This window comes from Cnephaeus nilssonii (assembly GCF_951640355.1).
Source record: "Cnephaeus nilssonii genome assembly, chromosome: 16".
Taxonomy (NCBI): domain Eukaryota; kingdom Metazoa; phylum Chordata; class Mammalia; order Chiroptera; family Vespertilionidae; genus Cnephaeus; species Cnephaeus nilssonii.
Window position 1 is genome coordinate 55,430,059 of NC_137087.1, and position 23,220 is coordinate 55,453,278.

The 23,220-nt window shown below is 53.2% G+C and overlaps 1 long non-coding RNA gene across 1 annotated transcript; it reads right to left on the reverse strand.

Annotated features, from left to right (window-relative positions):
• Positions 1 to 5,440: 5,440 nt before the first annotated feature.
• LOC307112788 lies at positions 5,441 to 23,168 on the reverse strand. Its single transcript, XR_013814752.1, has 3 exons — positions 23,013 to 23,168; positions 12,448 to 12,867; positions 5,441 to 11,728 (listed from the first exon to the last, which is right to left on the reverse strand). It is a non-coding gene; the product is annotated as an uncharacterized lncRNA (long non-coding RNA).
• Between the last annotated feature and the right edge of the window lie 52 nt (positions 23,169 to 23,220).

Below are 23,220 nucleotides of genomic sequence, written 5' to 3' on the forward strand. Positions count from 1 at the left end.
CTGCAGGTGCTTCCCACTGCACCTCAAATCCCAGATCAGCCCCCCTTTCTCTTGCTTACTGGCTTCTTCAAGTGTCCACACGGGTGCCCTTGCTGCCTTGCCCCCAGCCCCCCATCTGGCCCCCCATCTGGCTGGCTCCTCCTCAGCCTCATCCTCCAGGCCCTCTCTGACCAGCTTCCCTGACGTGACTGTCCACCTCCTGCCCCTGGTCACTCTCTCTCAGGTCACTGGGCTTCCTTCCTTTATAACTCTCTGAAATGATCTTGTTAACTTTCTTTCCCATCAAAAGGTAAACCACATGAGGACAGGGATCCTGTGCGCTTTGTTTCCACACTTTGCACATACAGCAAAGTTAAGCACAGACATAGTAGTTGCTCAATAAATGTTTGGTGAGAAACAAATAGATTCACCAAAGCTCCTGAAGTCTTACATTGCATAGTCCCCCCACCCCCTTGGGTCCATGGGCCAGGAGGAAAGCGGCAGCTTCTTCTACACATTTTAATCAACTCACGGGAAACACTGGAACGTGGGGCATCCTCCGCGAGCAATGGTTTGGAGGCCAGCAGGAACTTTCAGGACGGTGCCATTTCCAGCCTGAGCCATGGAAGCCGCTGTAACGTGCTATAGCATGAGGGGCCCCAGACGCGCCAACATAAGTATGGTCACCCCAATAATCTTGCTATTACATGCAAATGTGTTGATGTGGCCAGAACAACTTAGGGGGCGTGGGGGGGGGGGAGCACTCCTGGAGGCTTAGTCCTTAGCTCGGCCTTCAAGGCTCTTCACACACTGGTTCAGTCTTCTGAGACGTCCTCTCAGGCCTCCCTTTATGCAGCCTGCGTGCCACGGGTCCTGAATTATGTCTCACACCTGCCCCTCGACTCTCTCTGTGCCTTGACCTACCTAGGATGCCCTTTCCCCATCTGTGCAGATCCAAAGTCTACTCATTATTCAGGGCCAGGTTCAAAAATCATCATCTTTTTAAAAATATATATATATATATTTTTAATTGATTTCAGAGAGGAAGGGAGAGGGAGATAGAAACATCAATGATGAGAATCATTGATTGGCTGCCTCCTGCACGCCCTCTACTGGGGTTCCAGCCTGCAACCCGGGCATGTGCCCTTGACTGGAATCGAACCCGGGACCCTTCAGTGTGCAGGCCGACGCTCTATCCACTGAGCCAAACCGGCTAGGGCACTCATCGTCTTCTTCACCTCTGATCACATCTAACCCTACCTGGTAGTGACTCCTCCCTCCCTGAACTCCCTGGACGTTTTTTCTTTCCTTTATATCAAGCCCGACTTCACGCTCCTAAGGGCAGGAGCTGGGCCTCATTTTCTGCCCGCCAAGGCCTGGCACAGTTATTTTTGTGATAAACGAGTTAATGGCATTTCTTGGGCACACACAGCCTCGGGTGGTTAGCTGGGGGCCGTAAGGGGGCCGTGCCAGGACGCAAGGAGTGATCAGAGACCGTGACCGTATTGTCCCTTTCCCCAAGAGGGACAGGGATAGGGATGTGACTTATGGAGTGTCTACAGGACCCCACGTGGCCAGACAAAAGGTCCAGAAAATAGACCCCACTTTCTCTTTTCCATTCAGATGTTTTCCTTTCGGGTGGCCAAAGCCTGGGACAGCTGAACCTCTGGGCGCTCAACAGGCCTCCCCATTCCCAACTTTCCTGTTTCCTTCCAAAACTCTGTCCAGAGGAAAAGTCCCTGAAGAGACTCAAGTGCTTAACGCCGAACACATGAGTCCGAGAGCAGAGATCTGGGTGGAAGCAGACAGCCGGCTGTTGCCAGGTAAAGTTGTCCGACACACACATGCACACACAGCTAGCTCAGGCGGGCCGGGAGCAGAGCCTGCATTCCCACGGGCCCGCCTTCACCTTTCAAAGACGCTAACTGGTTTCGGAGAATCTCACTCCTAGGAAGCCAGGGATCCCCCCTTACTGCAGGAGCCAGGAGAACCGGAAGTGTCCTGGGAGCAATGTGGTTTTCAAAGGAGGCCCAGTGCACGCGTTTGATCTACCCGGGGCACTGCGCATGCATGTGCAACCCTCCCGAATCGCCGGGCTGCACTGAAGCACGCCCCTCCCGTACCGAGCCCGGATTCACGATGGTGCTTTGGGACACGCACGCGTCTTGTGAGTGTTCTGCACAGACAGCACACGGAGAGGTGAAGGGGGAGCGCCGCGATCTTCCTCAGGCTCACACCCAAGTGTGGCCTTGGCAGCTTCGGGGCCATTGTCCTGCTTCCAACAAGTGATCGCGGCTGTGGGGCGGACTGTAAAAACGTTTCCCCGAACTCATTGTGAATCGCAACAGGAGGAAACACTCCATCACGGGAAAGTGACACTAATGTATTCTATTAGATTTTCTTATCATGTTAAAGAGCGTATTAAAGGGAAATGTTTGGAGAAGGGATGCCATAACGTGGTATGATGGATTGAGAATTCCTAATTTGGAAAAAATGTGCTTAAGACGACATGATTGATGGGAGTGACCTACTTTATTTTATAGGAAAGTATGAGTTGCCTCGGGCTCATTGGTACACATATTTGGAAAAAGTTGTTTTTTTTCCACATTAAGTTTTTATTAACATTTTCAAAAGAGCAGAAACACCATAGAAGGATATAAGCTGCGACTTGTCAATGCAGATGTGTTTGCAGTCGTTTGCTGCTTAGAAGAACGTATTCCCTGCTTGGAAGGGCTCCTGACAGGAAGAAATATGACACCCTTTTCACTGACAAAAAATGACAAGGGAGAGTGTGCTTGTTTTTTGTTTGTTTGTTTGTTTTTAAAGCACAAGTAGATCTTCTGCTACTTGGAGGTATCACTCTCTAAGAATGGTTCACATTTCATGGAGGCCCCCCCCCCCCCGACCCCACCCCGGCCACCATTAGGCCACAGAGAGCAAACGATGGAGGTCGAGTTAACCATTTTATTTCTACGTTAAACATTGTGGCCCAGAGCTGAGGGTCTGGAAGTCGGGAACTCTTGGGGTGCATCCCAGGAAGCAGAAGAAACTGTGGAGGCTCCGGCAGAGGGTGGGTGGCTGAGCAAATATTCTGTTACCGTGAAAATGATGTGGCCAGTGAGTTGAAAAACGTAAGAAATGCCTATGATGATGTTTATTGAAGCAAGTAGAATGTGAAGAAGAAATAGGTATTAACAAGTGGAGGTGGAAGAATACATTGGGGCAAGTTTTCTGGAGGGAAATGTGTCCATTTGTCCCCAAAGCCTTAGATTTCTGCATGCCTTGGGACCCCGAAATTCCACTTCTAGAAATTTCTCCTAAAGAAATAACCACGAATATTTGCAAAGATTTAGGTAATAAGATGTTCATTATAGATTTATAATATTGAAGAGTGGACTCAACCTAAATGCCTGAGGTTAGAGATTGCTTGAATAAATTAATACATTTAATACAGCTGTTAGAATGATAACATAAACTCATAATGTGGAAATGATTTGTGGTTTATTAAGTAGGAAAAGTGGGTTAGAAAACATGCATATTATGATGCTATTTGAACAGCCATAAATACATATAGTATACTTCAGTAGATACTGTTATATACAATGATACTCTTCTTAAATATTTATAAGTATGCATATTATATATTTTTCCCCAAAATGTTAAGAATGACTATTTCTGAAAGAGTAGATTTCACAAATACTGTTTGTTTCCTTTTGTGTGTCTTCATTTTCTACAATAGACACTCTTTACTTCGGTAATAAGTAAAGCAGTTTTTAAATGGAAAATGCAAGAGACTCAACTGATTACCTAATAGAAACAATAAGAGAGTTCACAAGGATTCCCAGATGCAAACTAAATAGTTTTCTCATCTAACAGTAATAACAAGTTGAAAATATAAAATGAAAAATTATTGCATTCACTATAGCAAAAACAAAACAAAGCATAAATCACTCACAAAACTGAAAATACAATGACTAATTCATGCAAGAAATATCTAAAACTTGTGTAGAAGCAAATATTGCAGCATATTAAAGAAAATCAAAACAAAGTAAATTCTTGCATTTTTGCTTGGGATGACTACATAGTGGGAAGATTTCAGTTCTTTCGCAAATTCGTTTATAAGGTTCATGCAATTCCAGTTCATCTTCTGATGAGCAGAACTGGCAAGTTGAAGGGCCTACATAAGCTTTCCCGTGTCAGTTCTCAGGCTAATGGCCTTAGACCAGTGGTTCTCAACCTTTCTAATGCCTCGATCCTTTAATACAGTCCCTCATGTTGTGGTGACCCCCAACCATAAAAGTATTTTCGTTGCTACTGTTAATGAATCATAATGTAAATATCTGTGTTTTCCAATGGTCTTAGGCTCTACAGCAGTGGTTCTCAACCTGTGGGTCGCGACCCACAGGATGAGAACCGCTAGCAGGGTCACCTAAGACCATCGGAAAACACAGATATTTACATTATGATTCATAACAGTAGCAAAATTACAGTTATGAAGTAGCAACGAAAATAATTTTATGGTTGGGGGTCACCACAACATGAGGAACTGTATTAAAGGGTCGCAGCATTAGAAAGTTTGAGAACCACTGCCTTAGACTTTCCCATCAGAACATCCCACTCCGAATCCTGAGCCCTGGGCCTCTTGACCCTAGTGAGGTGAGGTCGGGCCCAGCAAGCACCAGGCAGTGCTAGGAACAAACCTCACCAGGGACAGCCATGGACACGGGGCCAGCCTGGGAGCTCATCAGGGGAGGGCTGGGCCATAAACACACACACACACACACACACACACACACACACACACACACACTGGCAAGTTGATTCTAAATATCATCTAAGAAAATAGGCACATCAGAATTGGCAATTTTTATAAAACAAAACAAATAAATAAATAAAATGAGAGGGCACTTGCCCTACTGGCTTTTAAAAGATGTTACAATGTCAGAGTAATGAATCATTATGATAATGTTGTAGGAATACCGAATAAATTAATGAATAAAATAGAAGGTAAGATAGGACAAAATAGGTTAATGGGGAATAAGATGTATACACGGGACCTAGTGTGTGATAAAGGCTATACTCTCATTCATGGAGAAAAGCTACATTGTTCCATAAACAGTGTTGGAATAATTTGTTATCCATTTGGAGGGCGGGGGGAGTGGATTTCCACCTCCTGCCATATTCACAGAAAAAATTTCAAATGTATGAAAACTGCACACATTTAAAAAATTATAAAAGTTGCCAAAGAACCTGAAGAATAATAATTTCATAATCTGGGGAAAGAGACCTTTCTTAAAAAGAGGTAAACACCTGAGTCCATAAAGGAAAAGTTTATCAATTTTACCTGCATAAGTACTTAAACTGTTGAGACGGGAAACACCCCCCCTCCACAGATGACAAACTCGGGGAAAATGTAACTTGTATGACAAGCAATCCACCAAGGGCTTTACTACATAAAGCGTGGTTTTAAAATAAGAAAAAGGCCATCGTTCCAATAGAAAAATTGGGAAGACACGAGCAAGTTTTACACAGAAAAACTACAACTAGCCTCTAAACACACACATACACACACACAAGAGATGCTCAACCTCAGTAATAATCAGTTTCAAACCAGAAAAAAAATATTTTCACTCATCGCCATCGACATTTTCAAAGGGAATGATAATATCCACGTATTGAGGGTGTGAAGACGTATTTTTGATTCAGTTATTCCAGTTCAGGGGAGTTACTCGGTGGAAATAGTCACAAGATGCCCCACTGGCTGCTGGGATACTATGCAGTTGGTTGAAGGAGGAGGCAGATGTCTACCCCGACAGAGGGGAAGTCTGGGCGACAATGTACCCTTAGGATACATTAGAAGCGGAGGGTGGGGGGAGCTACTTGTATATTGAAAAGAATGTCACAGTGGGCTGTCAATGGTGGTAGGGTGGGGGGGCACCTTCTCTGACTGTTTCCTCTCTGTCACATTTACATCTTTGATGATCATGTGTGATTTGTATAATAAAAAACAACGCACATCTGACGGATGTGCCTAGAGGAGGCAGGCGGCCTGCCCAAGGGTGACAGCACATGAGCCCCAGAGGCTCTGGGTCTCCTGATGCCAAGGCACCCGCTGCCCCCAAAGAGTCCTGTAGGGTGTTCTCTCTTTTCCGCGTCCAGCATGGAAAAGGAACGGGTCGGTTCCTGAGTAGAGGAGCTGGGGATTAAGAAATAAAAGAAAGAAAGAGACCAGATAGAAAGATAGAAGCAAAGCTGGGAGCCAGGTGGGACGCCATCCTCTCTGATGGAGGGACAGGGACCCTGAGCCCACGCAGGGCATTTATTTATATATCCCAAAATACCAGGAAGTATCACCAAAACTTAGGATCAAAGGAGCTTATTTGCATTCTTGAGTAGGCCCGAGCATTCCTGGTGCTTGACTGGATTTACATATCAAAGCCCGCTCCCCGGGCACCTGGACAAAGGTAAAAGTCAGTACTGATACCATGTCCAGCCTTTTTGGGGAAGCATGCTCCCAGGGCGTGGCTCTGCCTGTCGCCCTGAGTTCAGCTGACAATAACTAAAGAAATGCCCATGTGCCTTCCCAGGGGGCCTTCTACAGAGTCCCTCCTCCAAAGAAGCCCTGAGCATGCCACTTGCTGCCACCTGTCAGGTTGTGACCCCATCCCCCCCACTCTTGGCTGGGAGGGGCTCACATACAAGGCATTGGTTTAATGGGTTTCAGGGTGGGGCCTGAACCCGCAGCAGTGGAGGGGCCGCCCCAGCCCCATCTCCAGGGGCTGCTAGCCAGTACCTGTGCCAGCTTGCCTGCTCGCCTGGGGATGGGGAGGGGATGTTGGGAGGGAATCCACGCACCCACCCTCAGTCCATGGAAGCCAGCTCCCCTTGCTGGAGACTGGCCTTGACCAAGGGCACTGTGGAGTTTTCGGCCTCATCTCAGGATGACTTCCGACCCCTGGCTCCTGCCCTGGTGTCTGGCATGCCTGGCCTCCTCCCACAGCTTTTGCTCCTTGGCAGCTTAGACTGGTTGGGCTGATTCTCGGGGGGGGGGGGGGGGGGGCGGGGGGGGGGCCCGGGGAAGGGCACAGAGCTGAGCGTTCTCAGAGGGTATCATCCTGCCCAGGAAAGCCTTCTAAGCTCCGGAGCCATACAAGGCATACGTTTGCCTGGTTCCCACGGTGCTCCCACAGTCTAGCTCAGTGCCTGTCACATAGCAGTTGCTCAATAAACGCTTGCCAAATCAGTGGATGGGCTGTGAGAACCCAGGTGCCATCTCCAGTCCTTCTGGAGCTCACCCTGACCTGATGCTGCCCGTCTCCACCCCTGAGACTCTTGTCCTACTGTAACACGACGTGCGCCCGTCTCTGGGACCTGAAGTGGCCCAGCCCCTTGAGGGACCACAGCCTTATTTTCAGAACAAGGGGCTGGGAGAACAGAGGCCAGCTTTATGTAAGAGATGTAGAGCAAGTGGCTGCAGAGATGTGCAGGGGGCTCTCCGCGCTTCTGTTCCCGGGCCACCTTTCTAGCAGTTTCGCCAGCGTCAACATCCCCAAGAACTGGACTCCGCCGTGGCTCCTAAGGCCAGGGACCTTGCTTTTCTGCTTCTCTGTCCCAGCACGTGGCGGGGTGCATGTGAACAAATGTGGTTTCCTCCTGTAACAACTTGCCACAATAAACATCAGAGGTTTAGGATTGATAATGATGTGATAGGCCATAAAGTTCCTCTACTGGAGACCCAGAGGCTGAGAAGACTTGCCCAAGGTCACCGAGAGACAGTGGAAGACCTTCGGCCAGGATGCAGGAGCTGGTCTGCAGAGGTCAGCCAGAGCGAGGGCCAGCCCACATGACTCGGCTTGGGAACCAGGGGGACCCTGTTGGGAGCCACCCATCACATACCAGAACCCCTGCATTGGCTCGGCCAGAGCCCAATTACTGCTGGGAGAGGCATGATGCTCTCGTAATGAAGTCATATCTATCGCAAAGATCCCGAAGCGACTTAACTGTGAAATAATTACATGTGCCTCAGAACTGGGAGATCAAGGATTCCTATCCAACATCCCGGGATGCTCTTAAAAATAGGTTTCACTATAAACTGCAGGTGGGGTGGGGAGAGGCAAGATTTCCGAGCCAGGACACCGTGTTTTAATTCCACCTTTTATGTTTTGGCAGCATCTCCTCCATGTGTAGACATCTCTCTGCAGACATTAAAACAACATTAAAGGAGATGAGAAGAGTAACGACTGTCATCCATACGCAGAGCGCTGTAACTCAATGGCACCCATAGGCGTGTGTCTCCTTGTTTAATGACACAAGCAAGGCGTAAGTGCACCCTCGCGGTCAGAGATTAACATCGTGGTCAGTCAAAGTGGGAGGCCCACACCATCCCTCTGGGTTCTTCTCTCTTCCCCCAACACAGTGTCTCTTTCCAGGACTTCTCTCTGGTTTAGATCTAAGTATTCACATGTAACTACATATTAGTGTGTGAATAAAGACATGAGCAGGCAGTGTTTATTTTAAACATGAATGGGATCATGTTATGTATTGTTCTGGAATTTGTTTTTTTTTCTCTCATTTTAATAGGTCTTAAAGACCTTTCCATGATACTAAAAATGGAGCCACCTCCATTTTTTAAATAGCTGTACAGTTTTCTGTGTAGCATCGTAATGATTTTATATCAGTCTCCCATTAAGGGACACTTAGATCACTTCCAATTTTACAATATTACAAATAGTGGATACACACACACACACACACACACACACACACACACGATCTTAAGCTTCCTGCCTCTCTTAACTGGCTGATGAGTCTTTTTAAAATATATATATATTTATTGATTTCAGAGAGGAAGGGAGAAGGAGAGAAATAGAAGCATCAATGATAACAGAAAATCGTTGGCTGCCCCCTGCACGCCCCACACTGGGGATCAAGCCCGAAACCTTGGCATGTGCCCTGATTGGGAATCGAACCATGACCTTCTGGTTCATAGGGCGATGCTCAACCACTGAGCCACGACAGCCGGGCCTGATGAATCTTTTTATTTATGTCAGCAGACGTCCTACTGGGGAATGTCAGCTCCGTGGGACAGAGGTTGTGTCTGTTCTCTTCACCGCTCCGTGCCCGAACAGTGCCTGCTCAGCACAAGCGCACAGTAAATATTGGTTGAATGACTACTTGATCAGCAAGGGGAGAACATAGCTGGAAAGTATTCTAACAATGAATGCTTGTCTGAAGCCTGCATTTTACAGAGGAGTTTCTATACCCTAATCGCATTCTATCGTCAGAACAATTGTGTGAAGTTATTAGATCCTGCATCATTATTACCCCCCACTCACTAATGAAAACAGCATCAGGAGGGAAAACAGGAGAGTTTATGTCTGGGCACGTTAAATAATAGTTGTCTAGTTTCCTAACTAGTCCTCCAAGGCAAGGACCGTAATTCACTAAATCTTTAACCCTGTTAATTGCAGGTCAATTGCAAATTTCCTTACAAATGGTAAGTGCACAAAACGGGCTGAATGAATGAATATGTGGCTTTAGGAGGTCCAATACTTCTGGGGGGGAACAGGGCCTCCTCACCCACTCTGCTTTCAAGACAGCAACCACGCGGTCCCTAGTCAACTCCACCATCTGGTGACCGGCGTGGAGAATGGCCTTTTCTTTCTTCCCCAGGGTTGGGCTTCTGCTTTTTCCTCTCTCACTGCTGGGTCAAACCACCTGTGACATTCCTTCTCCGACGTTTATGTACCTTCTAAATTTTCTTTCCTGTTCTCGTTGGAAGTGCGAGTCTTGTCCACCTCTACTCCCTTCAAATAAGGTGAAACGTCAGAAACAAACAACCAGCCCCAAGCATGCCGGAGAAGTCAAACACATGCCCTGATCGCAGTGAAAAGGGAAGACGTACAATGCCAAGTGGAATCGGATCTAGGGCCCCTTCCCTTCCACGGGCCCCATGGCCCCTTAGGGTCTCTCTATAGATCTTAATCTAATTCCGTATCCCGTCAACTCTCAGGGCTTCAAAAACGTGTTTGTTTTCCTTTGCCAACAAGCACTCACTCTATTTTTCTGCTTTATTATAACAACCTCGATCACAACACCTATCCGATTTTATTGCACTTATTTATTTACAAGATAGTCTTTTAAACAGGGAGCTGCCTGAGGGAAAATATCATGAGGTACTTTTCATTTTTAAATCCCAAATGCCAATATAATGCCTGGCAGCAGAAAGCTGGTATATTGTCTTTTTTTGGAGGGGGGAGCAGGGAGGGGAGATTTAGTTTCCTCCCATTTTTCCATGGCACACAACCACAATAATTCAATACACTTATGTTCCTACCAAGCTTAAAATTCTGTGTTTTATGAGTAGGCGTGTAATAGATTTTTGGGGGGAGAACAAATCTGGAACCTTGACCATTATTTATAACATTGTTCCTAGGAAGTACAACATGCCGAGTGCTAGACAGTGATTAAGAAAGAAACTTCGGGGGTATCATCTTTACGAAAGTTACGACCTTTGCTCATCCTTCCTGACCCAAGCTCAGATTCTTGTGAGGCTCCCAGGGACCCCCACCCCTGTCAGAAAATGCAGTGCATTGGAAAAAGGAGTCTGGCAGATGGTGAGCCCCAGTAGGGTCTTAAGATTGCACTGCCTTCTTTGGACTTAACTGCAGGCCTGCAAAGAGTGTTCGGGCTGGGGGAAGCTGGTGCACTGGGGGTGGGGCTGGGTGGGGGGGAGCCTGGTATCCCTTTCTGTAAAATTCTAGGTATTGTGTGTGGCTTGTCTTTCTTCTTCTTCTTAGGTCTTTTGCTATAATATTTGTCCAAGATTCTTTCTTTCTTCTTTATTGAGATGTAAAAATTTATAGTAAAACACGTAGGTCTTAAGTCCGATGAGTTTTGGCAGTTGTCTACATCTGTGTTACCATCACCCAAGTCAAGACTTAGAGCATTTTTACCCGCCCCCTCCCCCCCAAATTCCCTGGCTCACCCACAGCCCTCTTTCCAGTCAATCCTCGCCCAGGGCAACCACTGCTCTGAATTCAGTGACAAACTTCATAGAAACAGAATCACACAGAGCCTGTTCCCCTTCCTTTATTTACTAGAACAATGATAACAAAAAGGTATAGATATAATCTAATTTCTTTTCCAAGATGTGGGAATTTAAGTGATCATTGTTTTTTCATATCTGGTCTAATATAAAAAAAATAGATACACATAATTTTATAATTATGAGACAAAAATAAAGGTTTTTCTTTTTTTTTTATGGAGTGAGGGGATGTGGCTCTTGTGGAGAGTGAGTAAGTGAGGGTCAGAATGAGTGTGAGATGGAGCCCTGGCAAGGCTCTTGCTAGGGGCAAGGTACTTGGTCCCATCAGCTCAAGGTCAAAGACTCCTCAAGGCATTTCCTGTCTGGAGTCTTGGTTATTCTTTTGGATATGGAACCCTTTGCCCAAAGGATTCTTCCAACCTCAAGCGCTTCCCCTTGGATCTTAGCAAAGAAGAAACATCACTTACAGCCAGGGTTAAAAATTCTATTAGAATCATGAAAAAATAGACATGATTAAACTTTAAACTTTTGATCCCGCATTTGCGTTTTGGTGAGGTGCATAAGGCAAACGGTTATAGAGCAGAATATACAATTGCAGATAAAATCTACATATACTCCATGGTCTCCGACTATCATGGGAACACACATAAGGGGCAACTTCTTGTCCTGTTTCCTTTATGGCTCTGCCACACAGCTGGGTGCCTACAGGGAGAAAGAATGGGTGTAAGAGAGGCATCAAGCGAAAGTTTTGAGTCCTGAAATAATATTTGCAGAAACACTTTAAACAAAGAGAAAACCACCTAGCAATTTCACAACAGAAGGCAAGGCCCAACTCCGTTGGTTAAATGGTCCCATATGTGGTGTCTGCAGAGCCCGCAGGCTCAGAATGGGCCGGCCCGGGGCTGGTGCCAGGGCTCTGGGTGAGCTGGCTGGGCAGTGAACACATTGTTTAACCTCACTGAGCCCGTTTCTGCCTCCCTGATCTGGGGTATTAACGGCAATATCCATCTCACGGGGTTGGTCGGCGAGGTGACTAAAGTGAAGTGTGAGCAAGGCCTTTGTAAACCATATCCACTCCCTGATGCCAACGTGTGTGATCACTTCTGGACGGAAATAAATGCTCAGAGAGAATGCCGGATCCAGGCTCTATGCCTATGGTTTTTGACTTTTGGGGGGGACTTAGCAAAGTTTTATCTCTTGTTTCACCCTATGGACTCCAACTTCCTCAATGGGGCAAAGGGGGTATTTTAAAGGAAATAAGAGATAGGGGCATGGGGGGGGGGGTGTTGGAGTCAGACACACCTGGGTTGGAATCCAGATTCCCACACTTACTAGCTGTGTGTGTGACCTTGGGTGAACGCCTCAACATGTCAGAGCCTCACTTTTTTTTTTTTAAATCTGGAAAGTGGGAACGAACATACCTTAATGGATTGCTGGGAGGACAGGATGAGATAGATCCTTGAACAGGCACGAAGCACAGTACCTGGGACAGGTGCCATCAGTGAGAGAAAAGGTCGGTCACTCTTGCAAGATGCCCTGGGGGACGAATGAGCACCTTGTTCCCAGGAACCCTAAGCAGCTGCCCCTAAAAACCGGGATCACGGGGGCTCAGAGCAGGGGCAGAAATATGGAACTCCGACGCTAACACGATTAGAATAAAGTTTTCAGCCGCTGGGCACAGGCAAGATGGATCACCTGGATGGAAAAACATTGCAGACCGGCCAGAGGTGCCAAGCCGATCTGGGGGAGATGCACACCCACATGGTTGGCACTGGGATCCGCTTGGCGTCCTGTGTGTGTTCAGAGGCCTCCCTCGCAGCCAGGCCAGGAGGCTGCGGCCCCTGGGGAAGGGGAAGACAGGGGAAGGGTCGGTTGTTGTATTTTAACAGGCCCGGGAGGTTTCCCACTCCCCCATCCCTTGTTGGTCTTAGCAGAGAGGCTGGGCGGCCCGTCACTGGACAGGGCAGGGAGGGCACAGCGTGCATTCCTCCTCCAAGTCCACAAAAACCTTTAGCCGAGGCTGAGGGTCCGACTAGATCAGGGGCAGGCTTGGGGTCTCGTTGAGTCTGGGGTTTTGCTGGAAGTGGGGAGCCCAAACCTCTTGGTGAGGTTCGAGCCAAATTTCACTGTTTTGTTCTGCCATTGTTCCCCCCAGGTAGCCACTGGGAGGGGGGGACTCCCAGAAATAAACAGCCCACAGCACGCCCCCTCTTTCCCCTTCCCAAGGTCTTTCTTGCGCCCCTCCCCCACCTCAACCTCCCTTCCTGACTCCCAGGCCTCCGAAGTAGCGCCTTCTGTGCGTCTGTGTGTAAAGTTGTTATTTCTCATTTCTGATCCTTTCGTGGGCCACACCTGACTTCGATTTTTTTTTTCTCCTTCTCTTTTCCTTTTTCCCTCCATACGCTGGATCTCTAAGAGGCTCCCGCCTTCTAAAGCAGCGATAACGTAGGGACATCTGAAATCCCGACTTCACCTTCCCCCGGCCCACCTGGCCCTGCCCTCGCCGGAGCGCCCCGCTGCCCGCGCACTTTAGCTCGGAGTCGATACGAGGAGCGGATTGGAGTCGGGACCACCTGATCTGCAGGCGCTCCGAGCCCCGCGCAGCTCCCCCCGCCCCCCAGGCGTGGGGTCAGGAGGGCGGGCAGCTGGAGCGGGGACCCGCCGAGCCCGGAGCCGGAGCCCGGAGCCCGGAGCGCTGCTGCGCCCGCATCGGCGCGGAGGCCGGATCCCGGCAGCGCGGCGTCTGCAGCCCAGAACCCGGGGTGAAAGGCCTCGCTGCGCTCCCAGGCGCCTCGGCGGAGCATATGCTGCGCGCCCCGATTCATTTTTAATTCATGACACCGGTTTAGGGACCGTCCGAGGCTCTAAGCAGCCTCTCTCAAAACCAAAACCGCCAGCGCTGCGCCAGCGAGGAGGGGAGGCGGCGCCGGGCCGGAGCGCGGTCTCCTCTGTCCCGGGGGGAACGGGCATTTGGAAAACCAGGTTTCCGAGGGGACCCGCTGTCCCTTTCCGCCCAGTTGACGTCGCCCCGCCTTCCCCTGGTGCCGAAATTGGACTCGGGGGTATTTGTTATAAAGACATCGCCGATGGTAAAGTGGTTTCGATTAGGAGTTTATAACGTTGCATTCAAACGATCAAGTATGTACTTGCAGGGAGATTAAAGGCGCCCCAGATATTTTTACACACATACATAAAAAAATGAAATAGATGGAAATATAGATCTAGAACTATATACAACATACAACACGTTAAATACGTAATATAATACTAATGTAATATAGGGACTAGCTGTTAAATACAGGTTAAATACTACGTATGATGAAACCATATAATACATATTAGGTTAAATAACAGACAATACACATGGGCTACGTGTATGTCATGTGTTACAGGTCACATATACAGTCAGCAGAATGTCGTCCTTTGAAAGAGTCCAGGTGCTGTAGGTCGGTATCCCTGAGCCTCAGCTCAGCACCGGGCACCTGGGAAGAAGCAGGGGGGGGGCGCACAAGGGTTCCCCCCAGGCTGTTGCCTGCCAGCCCAGTCCCTGCCCCTTCCAGGTCCCCACACGCCCACGTGTCTGGGGTGGATGTAAAGATTCCTAAAGGCCCGCTCCGCCTCGGAGGAGCAGCCGAGTGAGCAGATGATCTTTCTTCCAGAGGTCACGCTGGGGGGGGGGGGGTCCCCAGGGCCCCCGGCCCCGCGCTCCCCCGCACCGCCAGCCCTGAGCTGCCGGTGGGTCCCGGGAGCCGCAAGCTGAAGGGGGTCTGTCTCAGATGCAAAAAGCGCCTTTTCCAGCGCAGGCACGAGGAGGCCATTTGGAAATGGAAGCGAACCTTTCTGTGCAAGACGCCTTGATCGCTGCGGTTAGGAAACCCGCGGAGGGGCTGCAAGGGGGCCCGAAGCAAAAGCAAAAGGCGCGGCTAGCCGTTTCTGTCCGCCGCGCGCGCGCAGGTCCTGCCGCCTAACCGCGGCTGCGTGCGTTTGCTCTTCTTCCCACGCCGGGGAGAGCGGAAAACCGCGTCGGCAGAGAAGTTACCCTAACGAATGGCCTCGCGCGAGAGGGGGAAATGCGCCGTGGCCGCCGCTGGCTTTGGGGCGAACTGCAGCGGCGTGCGTGTGAATTCCTTCTTCCCCGGGGTTCCCCAGAAGCGGAGCCGCCAATCAATTGGCTGGGAAAACGGGGTGCGTGTTAAACGAGGGCTCTTTCCCATGGGAATGCTCAGTGCCCCTCCTCGGGGCGGCCGGCGGGCCCCAGGCCCTCTCCGGACCCGTAGATCCCCGGCGAGAGGCCGGGCGCACGCGGCGGGGAGCGCCCGGCTGCCGGGCCGCGGGCCGCAGTCCGTGGCCGGAGGCGCCCGCCGCGCGCGCCGCCGTTATTTGCCGTCTCTTTAGCTCTCCGCTCCCGGTCCTCTTCCCTTCGGGCGCCCCGCGGCGGAGTGTTAGACAAGCCCGGTCGCCTGTGGGCTCTCACCTCAGAGTCAATATTATCTCAGACGGGCACAATAGACTGGAATGAAAAGCTAATATTGAACCAATGAGGTCCCTGCCCGCGCCGCCGCGATGCCACCCTTTGTTGCGCAGCCCCGGGCGAGCCGCTGGCGGCCGGCTAAGCGCAGGGCGACTGAGGTCGGGCCTCTCCGGGTCCCTGCCAGGGGTGGGGGGTTGGGGGGGGGTCACACCGGACCCAGCGGGGAGGTCTCAGAGGCCCCACCTGGCTTCGATCGCTTGCAGGCTCCTGGAGGTCCCTTCGGGCCTCACTGGCCTCTCCTCCAGCCGCCAGAGGCTGGCCGCGCGGCCGAGGGCTCCGCAGGGCCATAGGGGAAGCCGCCCGCGGTGCGTCCCGGAGATCAGCCGCAAATAAGGGAGCGGGGCCTGGTGTCCAAACCCCGGGAATCAGGGGCCCGGAATGTGAGTGTGGCAGGGAGAGAGGGCAGCTGTGGGCCTGAACTAGAAGGCTTTTTGCTGCTCGCCCTGGGGGCGGCCTGGCCACGGGGCCCCTGTAATGAAAGGCCTCCAGGCCACGGAGGCTTGCAGCTGCCCCATGGGAGGGGGCGCCCCGCCCCCCACCAAGCTCCTGCCCGGGGCTTCTGTCTCCCTAGCTCAGCGAAGGCAGGGCAGAGCTAGGGACACAGGTCCGTGGCTGAGGGGCTTTCCTGCCGGTGCTGGCTTCCAGGGAGCTCAGGCCCTGCTCCTGCTTTGCTGTCGGCAGGGGAGGGGGGATGGGGGTAGGGGGGGCAGGCACCCTTCCTGGGCACCAGGGAGGTTTCAGGGCTGCTTTGCGTCGCCCACAGGAACAATGCGAGGGTGCGGAGTGCAGGGAGTCTTGGTCTCGGCCTTGGAGCGCCGGGCCATCCCCCCTCCTTCATGGCCTCCAAGTGGCCACTGCCGGTCCTCTAGTCCCACACCAGGGCTTGAGGCCCCAGGAGGGACTGCGGAGAGGCCCGAGCCCGGGGAAGGGGCCTGGAGGGCAGTGGTGGGCAAGTGGGCTCAAGCAAGCATGGGAGTTACCCGGAAGGGCTGGCCTGCCAGAGCCTCCCCACCGAGACCGTTTGGGTGCCCCGGCTGCCTGTCAGGGCTCTTCGCCCTCTTTTCTTATTGGCTTAAATGCAGGAGTCTGGCAACTGGGGGGGGGGGGAGGGCCTGGCAGAGGGGGGGGGGAGGGGCTGTCCTAGGATTCCCCCTGGAGTGACCAAGGCATGCGCGGCCAAGAGGTGAGAGTGCTTTGTGTAACCTGCCTGAGCCTCAGTTTTCTCATCCGAAGAATGGGTACCCTAACCCCTTCCACACCAGATCGTGCGGTTCCCTGCGATCACGTGAATGAGCAAACCCGCTTTTAAACGCTAAAACTCGGCACAGGCGAGTGGAATTGTTCTTTTAAGTCTTCCCCACACACCCCCCCCCCCGACTTCAGGGAGATCTTCCGCGGCCAAGAGAAAAGGCGGGCAGTTTCCCTCTGTCCTCAAGGGGCCACAATCCCCTTTCTAAGAAAACGGGGAGGTTCTAAAAGAAGGGACCATTTCCCGAAAGAGGGGCTGATGGGAGCCAGCATTTCAGAAGTCACCCCTGGCGTCCAAGGTGGATGGCCGCTTGTAACCCCAAGAAGCTCCTTAAAGGACTGGACCCCAAGCTACAAAACCGGCAACGGGTGGTGAGAGCCGTTTCAGATGAGAAGATTTGGGAGGCGGCCCAGGGGAGTCGGAAGGTGCGTCCCTGCTCCACCTGCGGCCCAAGGCCGGTGGAAGCCACCTGTCTGTCTCTGGGAGCAACAGCCAGTGCCCGTGTGGCCCAATGGAACCGCCGCTTCTGGGGCTCCAGAGGGGAGATGGACAACCCACAACGGGGTGGGGGCGAGTGCAGGGGGGTTGGAGCTGTCTCCACCCTCGCCCTGGCAGTCGCCAGAGCGAGAGCACCCACTTTCGCGAATTCCTGCCTGTCTGTCTGTGTCTGTCTGTCCCTCTCTGTCCTCACTTGGCCCGAGACTTTCATCTGAAGGCAGGTGAGGCAGAAAGAGACCTGGACCTAGTGAAGCCTCAGACCGGGGCAGGTGTGAGGGTTGATGAGTTTCAACGTGATGAAGGAGGGATGATGGTCAGATCCTGCGTGCGGTCCCACGCATCAGTGCGCAGTCCCTGGCTCTCCAAACGGACAGACCCCCGGAGACCCAGACGCTCAGAGGCTGCTGCCTATGTCCAGAGAAGGGCAGCGCCTGCTGCCTGCAGCCCGGGCATCAGGGGCGGGGCTCAGGGCCCAGACTCTCCTGCGAGGGCTCAGCCCCCAAGCTGAACGCCGCACAATCACGCGACTGATGTCGCAAGGGTTTTCCAGCGAACCCTGCGCCTATTCCACGGCCTCGCCTCACCGGAGAAGCCAGGTTGCTCGGGACTGACCGGGAGGAGGTGGGGGGGGGGGTCACCTGGGCCAGTCTGGGGCTGTGGCGGCCTCCCAGTTGGGCGATCTAACTCCACCTCCGCAGTCACCACCAGGACCCCTCTGCGGGCGCCCTCGGCCGGCCACGAGGGGGCGCGAAGCTAGGAGAGTCGCACCGCACAACCCAGCCCTCCGGACTCCACCCCAGGGCAGGCCGTTAGGGGCCCATTTTCTGGGCTACCACAGTTGGGCGGTGCGACCTGGGACCTCAGGCACGGAGCTGCGCCCCCCTGTGCGCGGGGTAGCTAGCCATCGCCCCGGCACAGGGCATCCTGACCGCTTCGTCCTTTTTGGAGCAGAATCTGTCCCCGTTTTTTGCGCCCTTCGGAAGGAGTGGGGCTGGAATTCCTGCGTGGATGGTGCCTTCTGCAGCGGACCGCTGGAGCTGCTGCAGGGGGCGGGGACACATTTCCAAGTCGTCCCCTCTGCTCGGTGGCCGGGGAGCCTCCTTAGACTTCCTCTCCTGGCCGGGACTGCGGTCCTGGCAAGAGCGTAACCGTGGGGCGCAGCCCCAGCACACCCCCCGTGCGCACGGACCTCGGAATCTCCGCGGGTCCCCTGCGCGCGCCCGGCCCTCGCCACTAGGCGCCGCTGCGCGCTCGCGGATCCGGGTCCCAGGCCGCCGCGCCCGCCTGGCCATCGGCCTCTAGGGAGGAGGCCAGATAGGGATTTGACATAACAATTGTCAAACATTTTAAGGCTTTCGTTTTTCTTTTCATTTTCCCTCCGCCGCCCTACGCGTCCGGAGAGGCCCAGGGACCGGGCATCCGAGTGGGATGAAGGAATTTTTCACCGGCCCCCAGTCCTCCCCATCCCAGCACACCTTTCGCAAGCTTAGGGCTCCCCCTTCGCCGATGGCCTCGCTCCCGCTGCCTGGCGGGCGCCCGGCGCGGGCTCTCAGGACCGGCTCACCCAGAGGGTCTCAGCCGCTGGGAGCTGGGTGGGCAGGGTGCGCTGCGTGGCCGGGACAGCACCAGGAGGCCACGGCCTAACAATAACCTTCGATGAATAGTGACCCCGCCAAGCATAGCTCACGCACTCCTCTCAACGATTGTTAAGGTATTGGCATTTCCTTTTCACGGATGAGAAAACCATCGAGGCTCAAGAACGCGGAGGTCACACATGCAGTGACCCCAGGTAGCACCTGAGCACGCACGCACCCCGGACCCCCCAGGCCCAGCAGGGCCCGGAGCACTGCTGTTTGCTCCTCCAAAGACAGGCAGCCTGGTGGGGCACCCAGAGCAGAAGGTTTGGGGCGACCCCCAGAAATCTTTGCCGCGTTCAGTGCCTCCTCCCACTAACCAGGAATCCAGGCCTCTCTCACCCCCCCGCCCCCCCCCCCCCACACAGCTCCCTAGGGAAGTCCTGGACTTTTAGGGAGCATGGAGATGCTCATGGCAGGAGCATGAGGCCAGCCGTAGGTTATGTTTGTGCAGCTTGATTCTTGTTCATCCTTGAAGTCCAGCCACCAGCCCTGGAGGTGGGCAGGTGACAGTAACAACAGCAACATCAGGGACGGACAGGAGGTGACTTTTACTGCAGCTCGCGGTGTGCTAGGCACTGCCTGCCCACTTTGCGTGGCTGGTCTCATGGGCAGCCCCCAGGGCCAAGATGCTCTTCTTGACTCCCATGTCACAGAAGAGGGAACAGAGGCACAGAAAGGTTAGGTAACTTGCCCAAGTTCACCCCTGCCTGATTTTTTTTGGGGGGTGGGGGTGGGGGGGAGAACAGGATAATAAGGTATAACTTCCATAGGGTAAAAGTCACCCTTTGTCGTGTACAGTTAGTTCTACGAGTTTTGAAAAAACGACTACAGACATGTAATTACCACGAGAAAGTAGAGGGATCTATCACTCCCCCAAACAGGCCTGACTCCTGCCCTCCACCACCTCGTAGGCCCCGCTGGCTGTATTTTGACCGAGGACAAAGTGGAGGTCCGGAGGGGTTGCCATGTTGCCCAAGATCACTCGGTTGGTCGGTCGGTAAGTGCCAGATCCAAGATTAGAACCTTCATTATGCGTCTGCTAGTCTGGCTGCCTGCAGAGCGTAGATTCCCGAGTCTACAGCGCCCAACCCCGGGCTTGGGACATGGGGAAAGGGGGCCCCTTGTTCCATCAGGAGCCCCAGAAATCCCCCTCTCCCACTACATGCTGCCTGTACGAGCGCTCACCTTCCTAGGGCAGCTAAGGAACAAAGAGGGGCTGGATTCCGCGAGGCCTCGGCCACCAGTAATGTGAACGCAGCCGCCCAGGCCAAGGACTGGAGGCCAGAGGAGTCCAGGGTGTCCTGGGCCCTGGCTGCCTTCCACCGGCCAGTCGGGTTAAGGAGTTACTCTCTACTTTCCTAGTTAATCCCCGCACGCTCCCCCTCCCCCACACCTGCCGCCTCGCAGGAGCCTAGGAGCGGGGCTGCACAGACCTTCCCAAGCATCTCAAGGCGGGGCGCATGAGTTAGCATAGATTACCCAGCTTCCCGGGCTTCCCAGGGTCCCTGACTCCCTGGAATCCCACTTTCCCCTCTTGGGGGCCCAGGCGAGGCTTGGGGCCAGTGGTCAGGGAGGCAGAGGAACTGGCAAGTCCTGATCCTGCCAGGAGGGCGGGCACCGGAGCCCACAGCTGCCACACCCATGCCCACCCGCCCGGCAACTAGAGTCCCTGGGGCAAACCTGACCCTCTTGGCAGGGTTTGTGAGGCCCGGTCAGCGGTCAGCGGGCGGTCAGCAGTGGATGTTGCTAGCAGAGACCTGGCTGTGAGCTGCCTGGGCCTTCTGCCCCTGGAGGGAGAGGCTGAGGGGTCTGGGCTCCAAAGGGACTCCAGACACATTCTGGTCAAAGAGGGCTAAGGGTTTAAGGGGGTGCCCACTACACCTTAGAGCTCAGCCTGAAAGTTTTCAAAGAGGGGAAACACCCTTAGGAATCACACACGGTGGAGACACTGAAGGATGCCCTCAAGGTCATCTGCTCTTATATCCCCACCAAGGTCACTATCACTAACTGCACGATGTATGGTCACTGCCCGCCCTGCAGCCAGGCTTTTAGTGCCCCCAGTTTTCGACGTGGAACCTAAGGCCCAGTTTGGAGGGCCTTAGGGTGAGCCTGACCCTCCAGCCTTCCTGGAGAGCCATCACGGAGAAGAAGGGGGCTCTCTCCCTTTCACCCCAGGATCGTACAGCCGGCCTAAGCTGGGTGTTTCTTTCTGGCATTGGAGATGGAGGGCTGACCTCTACCTCCACTCCAGGCTGGCGGGCTGGCCCAGCTGAAAGACCTCCACCTCCCAGGCAACTTAGGGACCTGAGCAGGCCTCGCCCGGTGGGGTGTCTGTCCCTACAGCCTAATGGAAGGAGGGGGGTTCTGAGCTAGAGAAAATATTTTTGGAGGGTGGTGGTACAGGCCCCAGAGAGGTATATCTTTACATGCACTGCACCCCAAGAGGTTGGATCGAACATCCGACATCCCTGGGTCTGGGAAAAGGATGGGGGCTAAGAGGGCTGCAAAGCAAGGCCGTGAGTACCCAATAAGGATGAAAACCCAGCCAGGACCCCTGCCCAGAGCTGGTGTCAGCGGTCTGCAGCCTGAGACAGGGGCGGGTTTTTTGTGTGAGGACAAAACTGAAACCCACACCTGTCTGGTGTGTGAATGTGTGTGTGTGTGTGTGTGTGTGTGTGTGTGAATTTCCCAGGGAAGGCTGGGGGAGGGGAGGGGGCAGCACACATGGTCTCTGTCCGCCCCTCACTAAGGTCAGGCGCCTAGAAAGCGCCCTCCTAACGCCTCTCTTGCCTGGAGAGTTTCTGGAAGGGCTTTTTGGGGTCCCTCACCCCAACAAACCATGCCTGTAATAAAGTGGAGAAATACACAGCAGGTAAAACCAGAGAAGGACAAGGGAGACCCAGGGTGGGGAGGGAGGCAGTTGGGGAAGAGGAGGGAGCAAGGCCTAAGAACTGGGCCCCCTCCAAGGATAAATCTGGTGGCGGTTCTGCCTCGACCACATGACTTAGCTCTTCTCCCCCCCCCACCCCTACCCCCTTCCCAATCGACTTTTTCTGGGTCTCACGGCAACCTAGTCACCAAACACAGGCATTTCTTCATTCTTAACAGAAATGACATGGGCTTCCAAGTCATGGTCTAAAGGATGCCAGATTTCTTTTTATCATTAATTGTAAAAGTGCAAAATACCTGCTGGTACTTCATTTTTTTTTTTTTTTTGAAGAATGTAATTGGCAAAAAGAAAAAGAAAAAAAAAAGAGGCGGCTGATGAATAGATAATAGATCTTTAACCACCAATAAACAGAGAGCAGCGCCAGCAGCCTGGGGGATGTGATCATAATTATGCCGCTGCGAGAGCCAATGGGGACGAGGGAACGCGGCCCTAAAATCATCCCAAAACCCAAGGCGAGCTCGAAAATGCGGACACGGCCTGGAACCGGGGATGCGATCTGCAGTCCCTGGTTGTGAGCCCCAGGTTTGCACAGCAACCCGCCCCTGGGACAACAGATGGCAAAATAATAATAGATAATAATAACAACGCAACAACAACAATAATAATTGTAACACTAACAAAATAGTAACGACAACGGAATGATAAGAGTAGCACCTCACAGCCTCTCCCCTGACCTCGGGACCTCGGCCCCAGATACCACAGAAGGAACTGTTTTGGGGAAGGGGGTGAGCACTGTCCCAGAGATAGTGAGCCTTGGGGGCGAGCAGGAAGCCCACTGCCCCAGCAGAGTCGTGGACTCCGTCTGAACTTGCAAACAGGAAAGCAAAGCAGGATCGCAAACGCAGCCACCCTGAGACCTCGGGGCTGCGCGAGGACCCCCCCCCCCCCCCAGGTTCCCCCTTCACCTAGGAAGCCGCCTGCAACTTCGCCGTGGGTGCGGGTAGAAATGACCAAACGGTTCTGGTAGCGCTCGCCCAGGACCAATCCCCGCCCGCCCGCCCGCTTACCCTCGAGGTGCTCCCGGGGCGACCCCAGCTCCCCTGACGCGGGGCCGCGGGGGCAGCAGCAAGCGGAGCGCTAGGCGCAAGAAATCCGAGCGCCTGTCCGTCCGTCCGTCCTACCTGCTCGGGCTCAGCAGGCTCGGGATCCGGGAGGCCGCCGCGGAGGCTGCGCCGGCCGGGGACTCTGCAGGGACCCGGGTGCCCCGGAGGGAGTGGTGGTGGTGGAGGAGGAGGAGGCGGTGGCAGAGCGGGAGGAGGTGGGGAAAGAGGAGGAGGAAGAAGAGGAGGAGGAGGAGGAGAAGGAAGAGGAGGAGGAGGAGGAGGAGGA